This window comes from Adiantum capillus-veneris, chromosome 17, assembly GCF_014529385.1.
Source record: "Adiantum capillus-veneris isolate H3 chromosome 17, ASM1452938v2, whole genome shotgun sequence".
NCBI classification, from domain to species: domain Eukaryota; kingdom Viridiplantae; phylum Streptophyta; class Polypodiopsida; order Polypodiales; family Pteridaceae; genus Adiantum; species Adiantum capillus-veneris.
This window is the reverse complement of record NC_140947.1, coordinates 2142324-2160806: the sequence shown is the minus strand read 5'-3', so window position 1 is coordinate 2160806 and position 18483 is coordinate 2142324. Positions and strand designations below refer to the sequence as shown.

Genomic DNA, 18483 nt, shown 5'->3' with positions numbered 1-18483 from the left:
TTTGAAGAGTGACAGGAATCCCAGGAAAGAAGGGCTTGTCCAGCCTCCCCTTGTGCCTCTTTTCACTCATTGAGAGCGGACCGTGCACTTAGCGGCCGGCCATTCGACTCAGGTGGAAAAAAGCAACCTTGGTGTGAGCGCAAGGCCGCCAAGGGGTGCGCCTACGGAAAAGAGCAAAACTCGGGAGCAGAGAAGATCCTTCTCAACACAGATTGCAAGCAAAAGAAGAACCTGATATCATTGATGAAGCTAAATATCATGGAGCCGGAGCAAGTGTTGTTGCATCGGTTTCGACATGGTTCGAAGAAGCAAGTGAGACAATGGGTCGACGAAGAGTTTTTCAAGGATTATCCAGAGTTGTTGGCAGACTATTACAAGGAAGCCAAGCAGCTCGCTACCAGTACCTCGTTTTAAAAAGGAGGGGATGTCACGTGACACATCCAACCCTATGTGTCCGTGGACAAGCTACAGCAGGACAGGGTTCCGTCAGTCCAGTCAGTCTAGATTAGAAGTGATCTAGCACTTTTGTGAGTCTATTCGTAGACCATGCATGCCCAGTCACTTAGTGTAGATGCATATCCTCTGGTTGCTAAGCATTCCCATCAGAATCCTTCAAGGGAATTTTCCAGTGCATTTAGCCTATTTTACCTATTTTTGACATTTTTCACTTATTAATTTAAGTGACTTTTGTTGGAAAGTAGGTAGGGCAAATTGGATAAGAAAATATATAAGCAAACCAAGGTTAGCACTAAATAGCAAATGAGCAAGGAGAACAGCACGCTTCGGCGACAGGTTCCCTCTCTCTCAGCAAGACTCCCAAGTGCCTTGGCGATTTCCTCTTGCAGGCATCCCTAGCGTTTTCCTCATCATCGCCATCAACCTTTTCCCCTTGGCGTTTTTCAGCATACACAAGACCACCTTGTCCTCTTGCCTCTAGCGTTTTGCAGAGCCATCGTCGCCTACTTTCCCCTGGCGTTTTCAGCACCAACCCGCAGCAGAAAGGCGGCGTTTTCAGCACCAAAGCGCAGCATACATTTCAGCGTTTTTCATCAGCCAAATCTGCGTTTTTCAAACAGCATAAAATCAGCCTCGAATTCAGCATTTCAGTCGCAGCAGATTTCAGCCTTGAGCGTTTTTGGACAGCAGATACACACTTGCAGATTTCAGCCCTTAGACCGGTATCGCCATCCCCGTCGTCATCACCGGCAATCAATAGTAAACCACTCTCGCCGACGAGCGTGGGGCCTTCGGAGGACGGTTTTACGTCTCTGGTGTCGTATCTCTCTTCTCTCTATCTCTCAGTCTCATACACTTGCACGCACAGTGTCCGCTCACTTTGTTCGTGATCATAGCACTCTCCATTAAAAACGGAAGGCTCTCCCTTCCATAAGAACTAAAAGGAACCTTGAGCAAAATATGGAACACTCATCTTGAGAAAGAACAACATTCATTCCACTGCACCTAACACATGACCAGCGTAAGGCTCAACATATATGTCATTGGCATTGAAGAGAAGAAGGATTCCACTCCCAAAATAGATGGAAAGGGGTCATGCCTAAAGCTTGGATACAAAGAGGAAGAGCCTCCCCCTTTTGCCAAGGTTGGAAGATCTGGCAAAGACTTCATAATGAAGAAGGGTCTGATATTACAATTTGCCACCAAAGAGGCTTGAACCACCTTCATCCACAAGCAGGTGGTTCTACAAGGGCTCATGGGCCCCCCCATCTACCTTAATGATGACCTGACCAAGATGCAACTTGAGCATAGGCGAGCATGAACGCCTGAAGTACACCAAACGCGCAAAGAGGGAAAAAAGTCCTTTTGAGATGGATGGTCATCATTGATGGCTGTCCCACGAAATAGCGGTTTGAGGCCTATGGGACACAGGCTAACCCACCTGCAAAGACGCATATTGCAATCTGGAACTTCAACAAATCATTGTGGGCATAGCCTAGACGACAAGAGCCTTTGATGGAGGGGAGAAACATCATACTATTTAAAAAGATGCACCAGAGCCCATACACCACGATTGGAGGCCATCAACGGGAGTCAATTTACAAGAGGACTACACGTCAGCAGACTTTGAAAGGATCTAATGGAGTGGCAATACTTTTTAGATGAGAGCTCCAAGGACGCCTTAGAGGGAGGGCTCCTATTGTAGTTTACTGGTGAGGTGGAGAGACCACTTTCGTGCAAAAGAGGGTGGTACACAAGTAGCCGAACTTCCTTATGACGACCTCACACTGATGCACATAGAGCAAAGAAGGTCATGTATGCCAAGAGTTCTACAGCTGGCAAAGAGGGAAAGAGAGCCATATACCGTGAGGCTCAATCATCATTGACGGCAAGGCCATGGAATAGGGTTTCGCAACCTATGAAGCACAATATAGTGGGCTGCACACACACACACACACACACACACAGTGTGTGTGTGTGTGTGTGTGTGTGTGTGTGTGTGTGTGTGTGTGTGTACATATAAAGGTGACATAATGTATCTATGTATACATATTGGCAGTGGAATAGGGATCTACATACAGTTGTGCTGCTTTACTTTTGCAAGAAGTAACGGTTGCCAGTGGAGTAGGAATACTAACATCGCCAAAACAATACGTGCACCATTTTGACAAATACAAGGACAGTAGAGCAGATTGCTCTGTATGCCTGTGTACCTATGCAGTCCCGTATGTGATCTGTTCTCTGGCAACATTACATTTAGCCCAGGTCGGTTCGATGCTTAAACTCTGGTGGGGATCTCAATATATGATCACCCAACAACATTTGTTATGCTCTTGCTGGAATATACGTGCAGACCTACTGATCATGACTACATGTGCGCAGCCCAGCGCTACAAGCTTCCGCTTCTGGCTTTCTCTCAACACAACCACCTACAGGCTGCCTTCAAAATTCAACTCTGGTGGGGATCTCAATATCTGATCACCCAACACATTTGTTGTGCACTTACTGGAATATACGTGCAGACCTACTGATCATGACTACATATACGCAGCCCAGCGCTACAAGCTTCCGCTTCTGGCTTTCTCTCAACACAACCACCTACAGGCTGCCTTCAAAGTTCAGCCCCTTCTGCATTCCCAATTCACTGGCTTACTAAGCCATAGCCACACCTGCGCTTTATGATGATAGTTGGCAGGTAAGCTATTCCCATCCCCCTTCACTACACGCTCACTTCAGTGCTACAGAATTGCGCAGAGAGGGAGAGAGAGGGAGAGAGAGAGAGAGAGAGACACCTGTGGCTCCTCCCCGAAGGTGAAGCACGCCGGCAACCAATTCGAAATGTTTTCGTTGGGCTTCACCAGTTAACCTTACAATTTCTGCGCCCTTTGAGCCTTCGGCTTCGAAAGAAATCTATTTGTTGTGAATTAATCTTACTCGGCCCCAAGCCCCTTCCTCCTCGCAAATTCATCCATCTAGTCTAGTAACATAATACAGCCCTTTATACATGTAGCAATTTGCAATCTCAAGGCTAAAGTCCAAAACAAAAACAAGCCTCTTTGCACGCGATAAAGAGGGAGAGAGGAAGAGAGAGAGAGGCCGCCGAAGGCGACCGACTGTATTAGTAAAACAAATGAAAAAAAGTACTCTCTCTCTCTCTCTCTCTCTCTCTCTCTCTCTCTTTTTACTCTCATTCTAGTAACGTAATACGGCGGAAGGGGAAGCCCTTTACACGTGTCGCAATCTGTGACATGAAGGCTAAAGTCCAAAACAAAAACAAGCCCCTTTGCATGCGATAAAGAGGGAGAGAGGGGGAGAGAGAGAGGCCGCCGAAGGCGACCGACTGTACTAGTAAAGCAAATGAAGAAAAGTATTCTCTCTCTCTCTCTCTCTCTCTCTCTCTCTCTCTCTACTTTTGGTCTCATAGATCATAATGCTCTTTTGGAGGCATGGATATAACATTTTGTTTAGTTTTGTTTCATCTCTATACAAAGGCATGTTTGAATTTGGAAAAAGATTTGAAACAATCATCACATCTTTCCAAAAAGAAGATTAAAAATAACAACATGGTCGGCCGCCTTTGACGGCCTGTGTGTGTATGTGTGTACACACACACGCGTGCGCTATCTGCCTATGTCACCAGGGCTATAGGAAATACAGCCGAATCAAGCTACTTGTGATGTGGTCGATGGAGGGGCCGAAATTCCTCCATGCCTATATATAGCATAGATAGTGTGTTCTTTTCAAGCAACCCACTATCACAAATATCAGCATGCATCCTATTGCCTTGGTACAAATCCTTCTTCTAAGCATTTGTCTGCCTCATTGTCGTGCCATGCCTTGGAGCCCAAGCTACAGACGTCTCACTATAGATCTCCCCCTCTAACTTGACATGTTCGCCTTCAAGATGCAAGCGAATGTGATTGCATCTAGAGAGACACCCTCGCTTGGCATCTACCAAAAAACAGCACAGAGCTTCTTAGCCCTGTCCAAGTTGGACATATCCCACAATCAATGCATTCCAAGAGACGACATCTCAGATAGGAAGCTCCTCGCGCACTTTTTTTGCTTTATGAAGTGCACCACATTTCGGATACATGTCGACCAAGGCAATGCCAAGCACGACATTTTCTTTCAACAATCCCAGTCTAACAATATCATCGTGTATTCTTTTGCCCATATCAGCATCTTGTGTAATGTCACATGCCTTCAAGGTGCAAGTATATGTGATTGCATTTGGAGAGATGCCCTCTCTCTACAGCTACTAAAAACAGCATGGAGCTTCGTGACCATGACCCTTGCCTTCCCTTTCTCCCATTATAGAGCCCGAGCTATGGACGTCTCGTCGCAACCCTTCGCCTTGCCATGTTTGCCTTCAAGATGCAAGCAAGTGTGATTGCATCTAGAGAGACACCCTCGCTTTGCATCTGTCACACACACACACACACACACACACACACACACACACACACATAGCTCATTTGTTGTCTTCCATATCCCACAATCAGTGTATTCCAAGAGAAGAAATCTCGCATAGCAAGCTCCTCAATAACTTTTTGTGCTTTATGAAGTGCACCACATTTGGCATACATGTCGACCAAGACAGTGCCAACCACAGCAATTTCCTTCATTTATGCATGACTACCGATATCATATTTTGCCCATATCAGCAGGTGCCAGTGTACATCATTCCATTTGGAGAGATGCCCTCACTCTCCATCTGTTCAAAATAGCCCAAAGCTTCCTGACCCTGTTGTTGGACATATCTTGCGATCAATGCATGCTTGCGAGTCCCCATCACAATAGAAAATAGCCCAGAGCTTCCTCTCTCTCTCTCTCTCTCTCTCTCTCTCTCTCTCTCTCTCTCTCTCTCTCTCTCTCACACACACACACACACACACACACACACACACACACACACACTTCGACATCCCGGAGGAAGCTCCTCAAGCACTTTTTGTGCTTAATGGAGTGCACCACATCTGGCATACATGTCCAGCAAAGGCAGATCCAAGTACAACGTTTTCTTTCATCAACCCCCTGATCAATCATATCATTGCGATTTTCATTTGGAGAGGTGCCCTCTCTTTGCATCTACTAAAAACAACCCAGAGCTTCATGATCATGAACAATGGTACAATGGTAAGGCATCCGACAGTGCTCATGCATGCCAACACTATCTACATAAGCCCTACATTTAGAGAGAGAGAGAGAGCTCATTTGTTGTCTTCCATATCCCACTATCAGTGTATTCCAAGAGACAAAATCTTGCATAGCAAGCTCCTCAAGCACTTTTTGTGGTTTATGAAGTGCACCACATTTGGCATACATGTCGAACGAGGCAATGCCAAGCACGGCATTTTCCTTCAATTATGCATGACTACCAATATATCCTCTTGCCCATATTAGCCGGTGCTAGTGTACATCATTGAATTTGGAGAGATGCCCTCACTCTCCATCTACTCAAAATAGCCCAAAGCTTCCTGACCCTCTTGTTGGACATATCTTGTGAGTCCCCATCGCAATATAAAATAGCTCAGAGCTTCCTCTCTCTCTCTCTCTCTCTCTCTCTCTCTCTCTCTCTCTCTCTCTCTCTCTCTCTCTCTCTCTCTCTCTCTCTCTCTCTCTCTATCCTTAACAAAAAGTGCTTGAGGAGCTTCTTGTCATGGATGGAGAGAGAGAGAGAGAGAGAGAGCTCTTTGACATCCTAGACAGGAAGCTCCTCAAGCACTTTTTGTGCTTAATGGAGTGCACCACATCTGGCGTACATGTCTAGCAAGGTAGAGCCAAGCACAACGTTTTCTTTCATCAACCCTTCGACTAACATGTCGACCAAGGGAATGCAAAGCATTCTGTTTTCTTTCATCAACCCCCCGACTAACATGTCGACCAAGGCAATGCGAAGCACGCCATTTTCTTTCAGTAACCTTTGACTAACCATATCATCATGAATTCTTTTGCTCATATCCGTATCTTCTGTAATACCAAATGCCTTCAAGGTGCAAGTGTATGTGATTGCTCAAGGTCGTTGAGGGAAGAAATAAGAGAGAAATCGAGACAGAGGAGACCTTATGGCAGCAATCACGCTGAAAGGGGCTCCAATTTCATGTTATGGTGGCCATGGTGCTCAACTTCGCACCTCCAGTTATAATTTATGGCTCCTACACTACATATATGGACCGTGCTTCTTGCTAGTCGGAAACATTGTCCATTATTTTTGAAAATATTGAAAATTCAATTTTTTGATAAAAAAAGAAGGGGAATTTGCTTTTCTTTGTAAAAATTCCCAAAATACCCTTTTATGTATTTCGGTGAATTGTTCAAGATTTTTAAATCTTTATTCCTTTTTGACAACTAAGATCCATTTTTGGGTGCTTAGCATGTAATTTGTCACAAATTCCCGCGCAAAAACAGGCGGTTATGTCTTAAAATAATGGAGGGATCATCAATCTCCAAAGCCTACATAACCAACTCAAATCCTAGTTTTAGTATCTTGGGTTGATAGGCAATCACTCTTCTTATGAAAAGCTACAAATTTTTTCAGCTTTAGAGAAATTTAATCTCACGACCCTGGGTATTTTGGGAATTTCAAAAATTTTGAAGGGCAGTTTGGGAATTTATGACAAAATATTGGGGGTACTTTGGGAATTTATGAAATTTGAGGGGTATGTTGAGAATTTCCATAAATTAGAGGGGTCGACTGGTGCTGTCTACTATAGCGATGGTGGCTGATCTCTCTCTCGCTCTCTCTCTCTCTCTCTCTCTCTCTCTCTCTCTCTCTCTCTCTCTCTCTCTCTCTCTCTCTCTCTCTCTCTCTCTCTCTCTCTCTCTCTCTCTCCAGAACCCTAGAAGCAACTCAAATTGCTCTCCTGCGTCCCCCCAGGGCGAGGGGCAGCCCTTTGGGAGGCGTTAAGAATAACCTCGCCCCCCCTCAATCAATAGCAGCCTGTGGCCTGTCCGAAGATTCTTGAGCAGAGGCCCAACACAACAGTCGAACGCAAGGAGTGCCTGGCGCAGCAACTTGCGAAGACTGAACCCTCAACACAGCTCGTAGAAACAGTGAAGCTTTCACTTTGTCGAGTCCGTTTTTTACACACAGTTTTCTTTTTGAAGCCTCAATCAAAGCCTACCTTACCTACCTTACTTTAGGTATCTTTCCCACCAGTAAATCTTTGTTGATTGTTCAGCACATCAAGTCCAATGTCAGCTTTTGCTACACTTGCCTCAAACACCCAGAAGAGTTTTCTTGCAGTGGCGGCTGCTCCAAGGAAGGATCCTAAAGCCTGTCAAGATGCTAGGATCACAGCTTTGGAGGCCCAGATCAAGACACTCATTGAGGAGAATGAAAGACTTAAGGAACGTATGCGTAACCTGGAGGACACGAAAGAATCAGAGAGCCAAGCACTCCTTGCCAAAACAAACGAAGTTAAAGCCTCACTCACTGAATATGTCCTAGCCTTTTAGAAGGAAGCACATGACACAACACATAATCAAATCGACACCAAGATACAAGCATTACTGCAAGAATGCCCACTCCAAGAATCTCTTGGCCTCAAGATCAGGATTGGGGGGCTCCAATCCCCATGGTGCACTGACGAGGACACCCTAGAAGAAGCAATTGCCAAGCTTAATGCCATCCTTCAACATCGAGCCCAAATCCATCTCATGGATTAACGACACACACACGTGCGTGCCACATGGGCACTCTATCCTCACTTTCAAGGACAAAGAAGAATGGATGAAGCTGCTATGCCAATCCCGTCTTCTCAAGGGAAAAAATCTTTGGATCGCAGAGAAACTAACCACAAATCAACTCAAGGTCAAAGTAAGCGAGCTCAAAAAGATGCACAAAGCTTGCAAATAGGGAAATGGGCAGTTTATCAAGGCTGCAAAGCCATCATTCAAGAGTTTTGAACTTCAAAGCTAGCTGTCCCCTCACAGGCCCCCCCCTAGATTTTCTTTTCTTATACCCTTTTAATGGACTCTCAGTCCTTACCTGATATGTATAGATTGCTTTCACCTGGAAGAAACTATTGTAATGTTTTGTCATGGTCCCATTGGTCATATATGACCTCCGTGGATGATAATTCAATCTCTCTCTCTCTCTCTCTCTCTCTCTCTCTCTCTCTCTCTCTCTCTCTCTCTCTCTCCTGTGTTCACGTTTTGCTCAGTCCACACCAGTCGGATCATTCTCCTGCTGACACGTGGTCGAGGGAGGGGTCGGAATCCCTTTCCCCATTATTATTAGTATAGAGGTGCAAGTGTACGTGATTGCTCAGGGTCATTGAGGGGAGAAATAAGAGAGAAATCGAGACAGAGGAGACCTTATGACGGCAATCATGTTGAAAAGGGGCTCCCATTTCATGTTTTGGTGGCCATGGTGCTCAACTTGGCACCTCCCATTATAATTTTGGGCTCCTGCACTACAATATATGGATCGTGTTTCTTTTTGGTCGAAAACATTGTCCATCATTTTTGAAAACATTGTAAATTCAATTTTTTGAAAAAAAAGAAGGAAAATTGCTTTTTTTTTGTAGAAATTCACAACATACCCCTCACATTTCAAAAATTCCCAAAATCCCCTGTTATCTATTTTGGTCGGATTGTTCAAGATTTTCTAATCTTTATTCCTTTTTGACAACTAAGATCCGTTTTTGAGTGCTTAGTATGTAATTTGTCACAAATTCCCTCGCAAAAATAGGCGGTTATGTCTTAAAATAATGGGGGGATTAATATCCAAAGCCTACATTGTCATAAAATCTAATATCTAACCAACCCAAATGATTAAACTGATAATTTAATATGGGAGAATAAATGGGAACAAGGGTTAGAATATAGACATGTGCTTATGGATCTGTCTCAACACAGGGCCAAGGTTAAAGGGGTCCAAATGAGAGACGGTATGTTAAAGAGCAATGCTACCTAATGGAGCTTAAAAGACCTTAGGGTTAGCTTCATTAAAGACCTCCAAAAGTTAGTGTTAAAAAGTCATTTGACCTTAGGCAAGCTAGGGCTGACCTTGAGGTGGTAATTCTACCCAAGCATGAGGTGCTTGTCGTGCTTGCTAACTAAGGTGCTTAAGGTGTTTGTGGGAACCTTGCCCAAGCTTGAGGTGCTTCTCATGCTTAAATGACTAAGGTGCTTGAAGTGTTCAATTCAAACATGATCTCTTAAGAAGCATAAAAGACACATGTCAAGATCCTCCCCATTTGGCCCTCATGATGTGCTTGAATCCTATTGGATAAGATTTAAAGGGATCCAATGAGAATTTAGATGCGTAAAAATAAATAATTAAGCTCTTTCTCTCAAAGAGAAAAAACATAACACATTTCCAAATGATATAATTAAATAATGAGAGAGAGAGAGAGAGAGAGGTGGATCAAGCATGAGAGGGGGGGTATACTCTCCCACACAAACACGCACACACTCTCTCATTGTGGAAGTACAAAGTGCAAGAGCTCCATCTCCTTCTCCAAGCTTGTTGAGAAGTGGAGAGACTACACCAACACTCTTGGCTATGGAATGCAAATCCAACCAAGAGCCATGCTTCAATGCTTAAGCTTGCCATCTTCTTCATCTTCACTACTATGATATTATGCTATGCTAAGCAAGAAGAATGATGATAAGTGAGGAACTATTTTTTTCTTCTATGAATGATTCTTCTTCCTCTCCCCTACCCTCATTCCCCGCTAGCTCTCTCCACCTTTGAAGGTGTTTGAGGCCTTGGGACTGAGGTCGGGGATTGTTAATGCTTTTAAAAAGTTTATGTTATGCTCGTGATGCATGAATGTTTCCATCTTCATAGCATCACCAAGGTCACAAGGAACACAAAGATTGTATTGTACGAAGTCTCTCTTGATGGGAGAATCTATAATACAAAAGCCTTTTGGAGGGGGGACGGACTCCAAGTAAATCCGGTCCTTAACTATTGTCATGTTCTCTAATACTCTCTCTTGCAAAAATATTTTTCATGCCAAGTTAATGGTTATGTTGCTACCGCTAATTAAGTTTACCCTCTATGTTCTCAAAGTAGTCTCATGAAAATGCTCACTCTAATTCTCTTAATTCCGCTATTCTCCATATTACATACATAACCAACTCAAATTCTAGTTTTAGTATCTTGTATTGATAGGCAATCACTCTTCTTATGAAAAGCTACAAATTTTTTCAGCTTTAGAGAAATTTAATCTCACGACCCTGGGTATTTTGGAAATTTTAGAAAATTTGAAGGGCAGTTTGGGAATTTATGACAGAATATAGGGGGTATTTTGGGAATTTTTGAAATTGGAGGTGTACTTTGATAATTTCCATAAATTAGAGGGGTCAACTACTGCTGCCTACTGTAGCGTTGGCGGCTTCTCTCTCTCTCTCTCTCTCTCTCTCTCTCTCTCTCTCTCTATGGCGGATGGCCATCGGTAATACACTACAATATATGGACCGTGCTTCTTGTTGGTCGGAAACATTGTCCATTATTTTTGAAATATTGTAAATTCTATTTTTTGATTAAAAAAGAAGGGAAAATTGTTTTTTAAATAAAAAATTCCCAAATAGCCTTTTATCTATTTTGGTTGGAATGTTCAAGATTTTTTAATCTTTATTTCTTTTTGAAAACTGAGATCCGTTTTTGAATGCTTAGCATGTAGTTTGTCACAAATTCCCTCGCAAAAACAGGCGGTTATGTCTAAAAATAATGGAGGGATTAATCTCCAAAGCCTACATAACCAACTCAAATTCTAGTTTTAGTATCTTGTATTGATAGGCAATCACTCTTCTTATGAAAAGCTACACTTTTTTACAGCTTTAAAGTAATCTCAAATTCTAGTTTTAGTATCTTGTATTGATAGGCAATCACTCTTCTTATGAAAAGCTACACTTTTTTCCAGCTTTAAAGTAATCTCATGACCTTGGGTATTTTGGGAATTTCGGAAAAATTGAAGGGCAGTTTGGGAAGTTATGACAGAATATTGGGGGTATTTTCGGAATTTATGAAATTTGAGGGGTATGTTGAGAATTTCCAATAAATTAGAGGGGTCAACTGGTGCTGTCTATTGTAGCGTTGGCGGCTTCTCTCTCTCTCTCTCTCTCTCTTTCTCTCTCTATTGTAGCGCTGATCTCTCTTACATTTTCAGCCATGAGTTAGACCTACACACTTTCCTCTCCTTGCCACAGTGTGAGCTCTCCATTGTGACTCTCATCACCACAATTTGGAGCATCGAGAGTCACTCATCAGCCATACACATACTACATCACATGTAACTTTGGTCCCATATTTGACCTCCAAGGACGATAATAAAATCTCTCTCTCTCTCTCTCTCTCTCTCTCTCTCTCTCTCTCTCTCTCTCTCTCTCTCTCTATGATCGGCAATATTCTCAGGTAGCGGCAAGCCTCTCCCTCTCTCTCTCTCCCCGCCAGTCGGACGCTGTCTCCTGTGTTCCCGTTTTGCTCAGTCCACACCAGTCGGATCATTCTCCTGCTGACACGTGGCTGAGGGAGGGTTCTGAATCCCTTCCCCCATTATAATTAGTATGGATTAATCTTCAAAGCCTACATAACCAACTCAAATTTCTAGTTTTAGTATCTTGTGTTGATAGGCAATCACTCTTCTTATGAAAAGCTACAAATTTTTTCAGCTTTAGAGAAATTTAATCTCACGACCCTGGGTATTTTGGGAATTTTGGAAAATTTGAAGGGCAGTTTGGGACTTTATGACAAAATATTGGGGGTATTTTGGGAATTTTTGAATTTGAGGGGTATGTTGAGAATTTCAATAAATTAGAGGGGTCGAGTGGTGCTCTCTATTGTAGCGCTGGCGGTTGATCTCTCTCTCTCTCTCTCTCTCTCTCTCTCTCTCTCTCTCTGTGGCAAACGGCCATCAACAATGTTATCAGGTAGCGGCAAGCCTCTCCCTCTCTCTCTCCCCCCCCGCCAGTCGGACGCTGTCTCCTGTGTTCCCGTTTTGCTCAGTCCACACCAGTCGGACCATTCTCTTGCTGACACGTGGTCAGGGGAGGGGTCCGAATCCTTTTCTCCATTAAAATTAGTATAAAATTAATCTCCAAATCCTACATAACCAACTCAAATTCTAGTTTTAGTATCTTGTGTTGATAGGCAATCACTCTTCTTATGAAAATCTACAATTTTTTTCAGCTTTAGAAAAATTTAAACTCACGACCCTGGGTAGTTTGGAATTTCAAAAACTTTCAAGGACAGTTTGGGAATTTATGACAAAATATTGGGGGTATTTTGGAAATTTTTGAAATTTGAGAGATATGTTGAGATTTTCCATAAATTAGAGGGGTCGATTGGTGCTCTCTACCGTAGCGCTGTCGTGCTGTGACACGTATATAGTGGGAACGAATGCTATAAGATCTATCTTGCAACTGTTTAGATACATAAGTATATTTCCTATAATGTACATATGCATATCTAAGTATACTAATAAGCTTTCTATCTCATCCTATTATTCATCTCAAGGGTAGTATTGTCTCTATTTGGCATGACTTTTTACTTTATCGCATGTATATATGCTGTGGATTATTTGACTCTGATGACATGCGCTGCAAACATATTTGACTCTAATGGCATGAGTTGTGAAATGGTGATTTTTCTGGTTTACATTTTCACGTCGTTATGCCCTCTCGGTCTCTCTCTCTCTCTCTCTCTCTCTCTCTCTCTCTCTCTCTCTGCATAGTGATATACAACTCTAGAATTTTACTTTGTCTCTCCAAAGATTTCAGAAGAGAAGTCACTCTTTCTCTCTCTCAAGGATTTATGATCTCTTCTTTCAATGGTAACGCGCATAGATACTATCTCTCTAGAATTTATACTTTCTCTCTCCGTCAACCACACAGATATGGAGTCTTATGATGATTGAAAATTACATTAAATAGATACTTTATGCTATGACACATGTTTGGTTAAAAAAACTCTAAAGATTGCTAAAATTGTCAAAAAAACTTGAAATGAAAAACTCTCAAATGTTAACTGGAGGATAATTAACCAACCTTGTAAGCTATCCTTGGAAGATCAACTCTAATCAAAGAAGTTCTTGAACTTGGTGCATCAATCAAGGATTGAAGTCTTCCCTCTTCTTCTCTCTCCATCAAAATGGTGAATAACTTCCGAAGAATTTGTCAAGTAAGATGTATTTTACTTTGATATTCTGTTGGTTTCTTTTTCATCTCTAATCCTATATATATATATATATATAATTTAATCTCCCTAACCATATCTATTTCTCTCACTCTTAGAAAGTCAATTTCTCTATAAGTTCTAGATTCTCCTTGGTAGAGGTACATCTCTCCCTGCAGTATCCTTATTGCCTACAGGAAAGAATAGGGTTTGGGAGGGAAATTCACTTTTCTTCACTTCTCTCATATCTATATTTTTCACATACTAAAGTTATCCTAGATTAATAATCCACATGATGTGAATTTCTATCGCTTCTACTCTATACGATCTATTACAATTAATGTATAAATTAGCTGTAAAATACACTTTCAACAACGTATAGTGTTTCTCTTTGGCCCAGAAAGGTTCAATAAAATACTTCTTTCACCGGATCCCTTCATACTAACCTTATAGACTATAACTTTTCTTTTGACGTAAGTGTAGTTATCTTGCTATGAACCAAGAGAATTTGTATACACAATTAATCCCAATCACTAAGCAAAACATATATACTATGAAAGCACAAAATTACAATTCTAAAGAATAATTCATAGCCTGTTTGGTTGGCAAAGATTGAACGCCATTAACTCATTAATTAACCCTTTCATATTACCCATGATATGATACGACCATAGCCTTGATGTTATCATCTTTGTGTTGTTTTGATATTCTCTTTTGTGTTCTTTCTTTGTGTGTGTGAGTGCAAGAGAGAAAGAGTAGGGCTTCTTTGATTGCACTTCCTTCTAAACCCTAGACTTCATGGCATCTATGGTATAACTCCTTCATAAAGTTTTTTGGAGTTCTCTCACAAACTCTCATAGCCAAAAGCCCGGTGCAAGACCGCAAACTTCTCAACAGTGCTGGCGACTCATCTCTCTCTCTCTCTCTCTCTCTCTCTCTCTCTCTCCTCGCCAGTCGGATGTTGTCTCTTGTGTTCCTGTTTTGCTCAGTCCACACCAGCCGGATCATTCTCCTGCTGACACGTGGCCGGGGAGGGGTCGAAATCCCTTCCCCCATTATTATTTGTATAGAGGTGCAAGTGTATGTGATTGCTCAGGGTCATTGAGGGGAGAAATAAGAGATAAATTAAGACAAAGGAGACCTTATGGTACAATCACACTGAAAAGGGGCTCCCATTTCATGTTTGGTGTCCATGGTGCTCAACTTGGCGTCTCCGATTATAATTTTGGGCTTCTACACTACAATGTATGGACCGTGCTTCTTGTTGGTTGGAAACATTGTCCATTATTTTTGAAAATATTGTAAATTCAATTTTTTAATTAAAAAAAAGGGAAATTTGTGTTTTATAAAAAAAAATCCCAAAATACCCTTTTATATATTTTGGTCGGATTGTTCAAGATTTTCTAATCTTTATTCCTGTTTGACGACACTGAGATCCTTTTTTGAGTGCTTAGCATGTAATTTGTCACAAATTCCCTAGCAAAAACTGGCGGTTATGTCTTAAAATAATGGAGGGATTACTCTCCAAAGCCTACATAACCAACTCAAATTTTTAGTTTTAATATTTTGTGTTGATAGGCAATCACTCTTCTTATGAAAAGCGAAAAAAAATTTCAGCTTTAAAGAAATTTAATCTCACGACCCTGGGTATTTTGGGAATTTCAAAAAATTGAAGGGCAGTTTGGGAATTTATGATAAAATATTGGGGGTATTTTTGGATTTTTTGAAATTTGAGGGGTATGTTGAGAATTTCCATAAATTAGAGGGGTCGACTAGTGCTCTCTACTGTAGCATTGGCGACTGATCTCTCTCTCTCTGTGTGTGTGTGTGTGTGTGTGTGTGTGTGTGTGTGTGTGTGTGTGTGTGTGTGTGTGTGTGTGTGTGTGTGTGTGTGTGTGTGTGTGTGTGTGTGGCGGACGGCCATTGGCAATATTCTCAGGTAGCGGCAAGCCTCTCCCTCTCTCTCCTTGCCAGTCGGACGATGTCTCCTGTGTTCCCTTTTTGCTCAGTCCACACCAGCCGGATCATTCTCCCATTGACACGTGACCGTGGGAGGGGTCGGAATCCCCTCCCCCATTATTATTAGTATAGATTAATTTACAATTTTTGTGCACAAAATGCCCTTAGCCGAAAGAAATCTATCTTTATGGCAAGGCTCAACCAGAGAGAAAAAGGGCACCCTTAAAACCCTCTCTGTTTTTAGGTCAAAATTTGAACGATTTGCCCGTTTTTTTACACTAAAACTTGTAAAATTTTGCCGGTTTTCTTTGAGGCATACTCAGAATCTAGCACTAAAGGCGAGTTTTTTGCAAATATTGCTTGCATTCGTTCACGGCCTCTTCTGGCACTAGAGCTTAGGCAACAAAAATCTCTCTCAGGTTTGAACTCGACTCTGTCCAATTCAAGGACCTTGTGCTAGCCAACTCATCTTGTTGAATCCTTGTTGGCACATAGTAAAACAAAGAACATGCACAAGGCAACTGGCAAAGCAGAGACTATACGAAGGAAAAGAGACACCAACTATTCCTGAGAGAGAGAGCTCTCATGAGCTCAAGTTTGTACTTATCAAGAACCGATCTCCTCTTCCTCTTGAATTGAACATGTGCAAGCGTAAGAGGCACCACCATTCTCGCCGATCTGTTATCAAGAACCGATCTCCTCTTCCTCCTGAATTGAACATGTGCAAGCGTAAGAGGCACCACCATTCTCGCCGATCTGCTCCTCCTTGTGCACGTGGTGAGGGAATCCTATGAAGATTCCCCTTAGATTTCTTTTATGAAAATCGTTCACACATATATATCGCTCCATGAAAAAAAAAATTACCTCCAAAGATCCCCTCAAAGATTCAATACCTTTGACTTCTTCCTGCATGCCACTTACTGCGGTAGACCTTGTTGTCCCCTCCCCCCCCTCGGCCAAAAAAAAAAAAAAGAGGGCAAGGTAAGCAAACAAATGGTAGGCATGCCTCTGAGAGCCAAGCTGAGACAAACCACTAAGCTGCACTCAACTTCTTTCTTCTCCATCACCTTATCGTCTCCTCCCATTCCAATATCCTTGGAATATCTTCTACTACATCACAACAACCTTCCCCTTGTGCCCTTCTCTCTCCTTTTGCTCTTCGTGGGTGCTTTGGTGCCTTACACACACAAAGAGAGAGAGAGAGAGAGAGAGAGAGAGAGAGAGAGAGAGAGAAAGAGAGAGAGAGATTTTATATCATCCTCGGAGGTCAAATATGACCTATGGGACCAAAGTTACATGTGATGTAGTATGTGTATGGTTGAAAAGTGACTCTTGATGCTCCAAAATTGTGGTGATGAGAGTCGCAATGGAGAGCCCACACTGTGGGTAGGAGAGGGGTCTAAGTCATGGCTGAAAATGTAAGAGAAGCAAGTTCGGATGTGACCAAAAGCTGAGCACTCTAGTAGTGTGTGGTACTCAGACTCTCGAACTTGCAGTGAGCATAATGTACACATTCAATTTGACTCTTCTCTAATCTCCCAACGCTCTGTCTCACATCAAAGGGAATGAGAACTAAGCCGGATGGCTGCAATAGTGCGTATCGCCGACAAGGGGATAGGCTCAAGTATGTAAGTGTGAGTATGATTTTCTCTTTCAGCGAAGAACATGGTTTTGTAGTTGGGGGCAATATGGGTGGTGTAATGTATGAAGCGTGATCCACGGGATTTCTCCCAAGCCATAATACATTGGCGTTGTAGAAAAGCTTCATTCACTTGGGAGTCAATTGAAGCATCATGTAGCAAGTGTAATGCATCCCATCTCCCAAACCACTTCTTTATGTCTTGCATCCATCCTGTGCTCAAAATCCTGCTTTTATGCGTCTTTTGAACTTTTTTGCTTGCTTCCCATGCATTTTGTGCACATCTGTTGCACGTGTCAATGCAAGGAACTTGCCGATACACTGTGTGCAAGCCACAAATGGCTCCAAGCACGCAACTAGCCTAAATTAGTAAGCTCAAAGATGGCGATGGTGTGTCACTCACCGCTCTACGCTTGTTGTCGTGGAGGATTCCTCGCTGTGAAGAAGAAGGAGCCGCCGCTGCGCCGCGCTCAACCACTTCGCCGCCGTCGTCGCAATGCTCAATCGCACTCTCTCTCTCTCTCTCATGCATACACACACACAAGGAGATGAAGAAGAAGACTATGGAGATGGAGCAAGAGCACTCTTCAATTGCACAAATGAGAGAATGAGTGAATTTTAGGTTTAGTTGACTTTTATATGAGCTCGCCCCATTCACACTTGGGCGCCCATGCTTAGCCAACTAATCCCTTGAATGTTCCAATTAGAGCGTGCCTCTCATCGGCGATCACTCCTACCCTTTTCCTATTGGACCGACAACCCCGGTACCTGACTCTACCAAATAAATAATACGGCGTCCATCTTAGATGATAGGAATGCGCGTGAGCGTTAACATACCCCCCTTCCTAATGTAGATTCCGTCCTTAGAAGCTATTGAGTTGAAGCTCATTCGCCGAGGTGGAAGAGCATTTGAGATGGATGTCCTTAGCCTTCTTCAGTCCTCACTGCAAAATCAAACAACATTGGCACAGTAATTGCATTCTCATATACAATAAAAAGCATATGTAGTTGTAGGCAGATAATTTGATTAGTAACAGAATTTTAAACCATTTGTCAACAATAAACATTAAATTGTAATATAATCAAACGCATAAACAGTTGTGAAGGTAAAAAATTAAACAAGTATGGGGTTGCTAATTTAACGGTCGAAAGGCACTAAAGATCGACTATTAATACCATGGGCAAGCTTCTCAAATTTCTCTGGTCAATTAAGTCGTTTAATCGCGAGAGCCAAGTATTTCATGTCCGAGGGCTGACTAGAGGCTATACCTAGAAGACCTTGTAGTTAAGCTACGATAAA

The 18483-nt window shown here is 42.4% G+C and overlaps 1 protein-coding gene across 3 annotated transcripts in view; it reads right to left on the bottom strand.

Moving 5' to 3' along the window:
* Nucleotides 1-3407, bottom strand: part of LOC147436718 (flagellar WD repeat-containing protein Pf20-like) — a 133826-nt gene extending 130419 nt beyond the window's left edge. For 2 of the 3 annotated variants that reach the window (XM_086486159.1, XM_086486160.1), the window contains exon 1: nt 3249-3407. The gene's annotated coding sequence lies outside the window, so the exon portion shown is untranslated. The remainder of the gene's footprint in view (nt 1-3248) is intronic. The other variant, XM_086486161.1, reaches the window with a different exon arrangement.
* Nucleotides 3408-18483: the final 15076 nt, after the last annotated feature.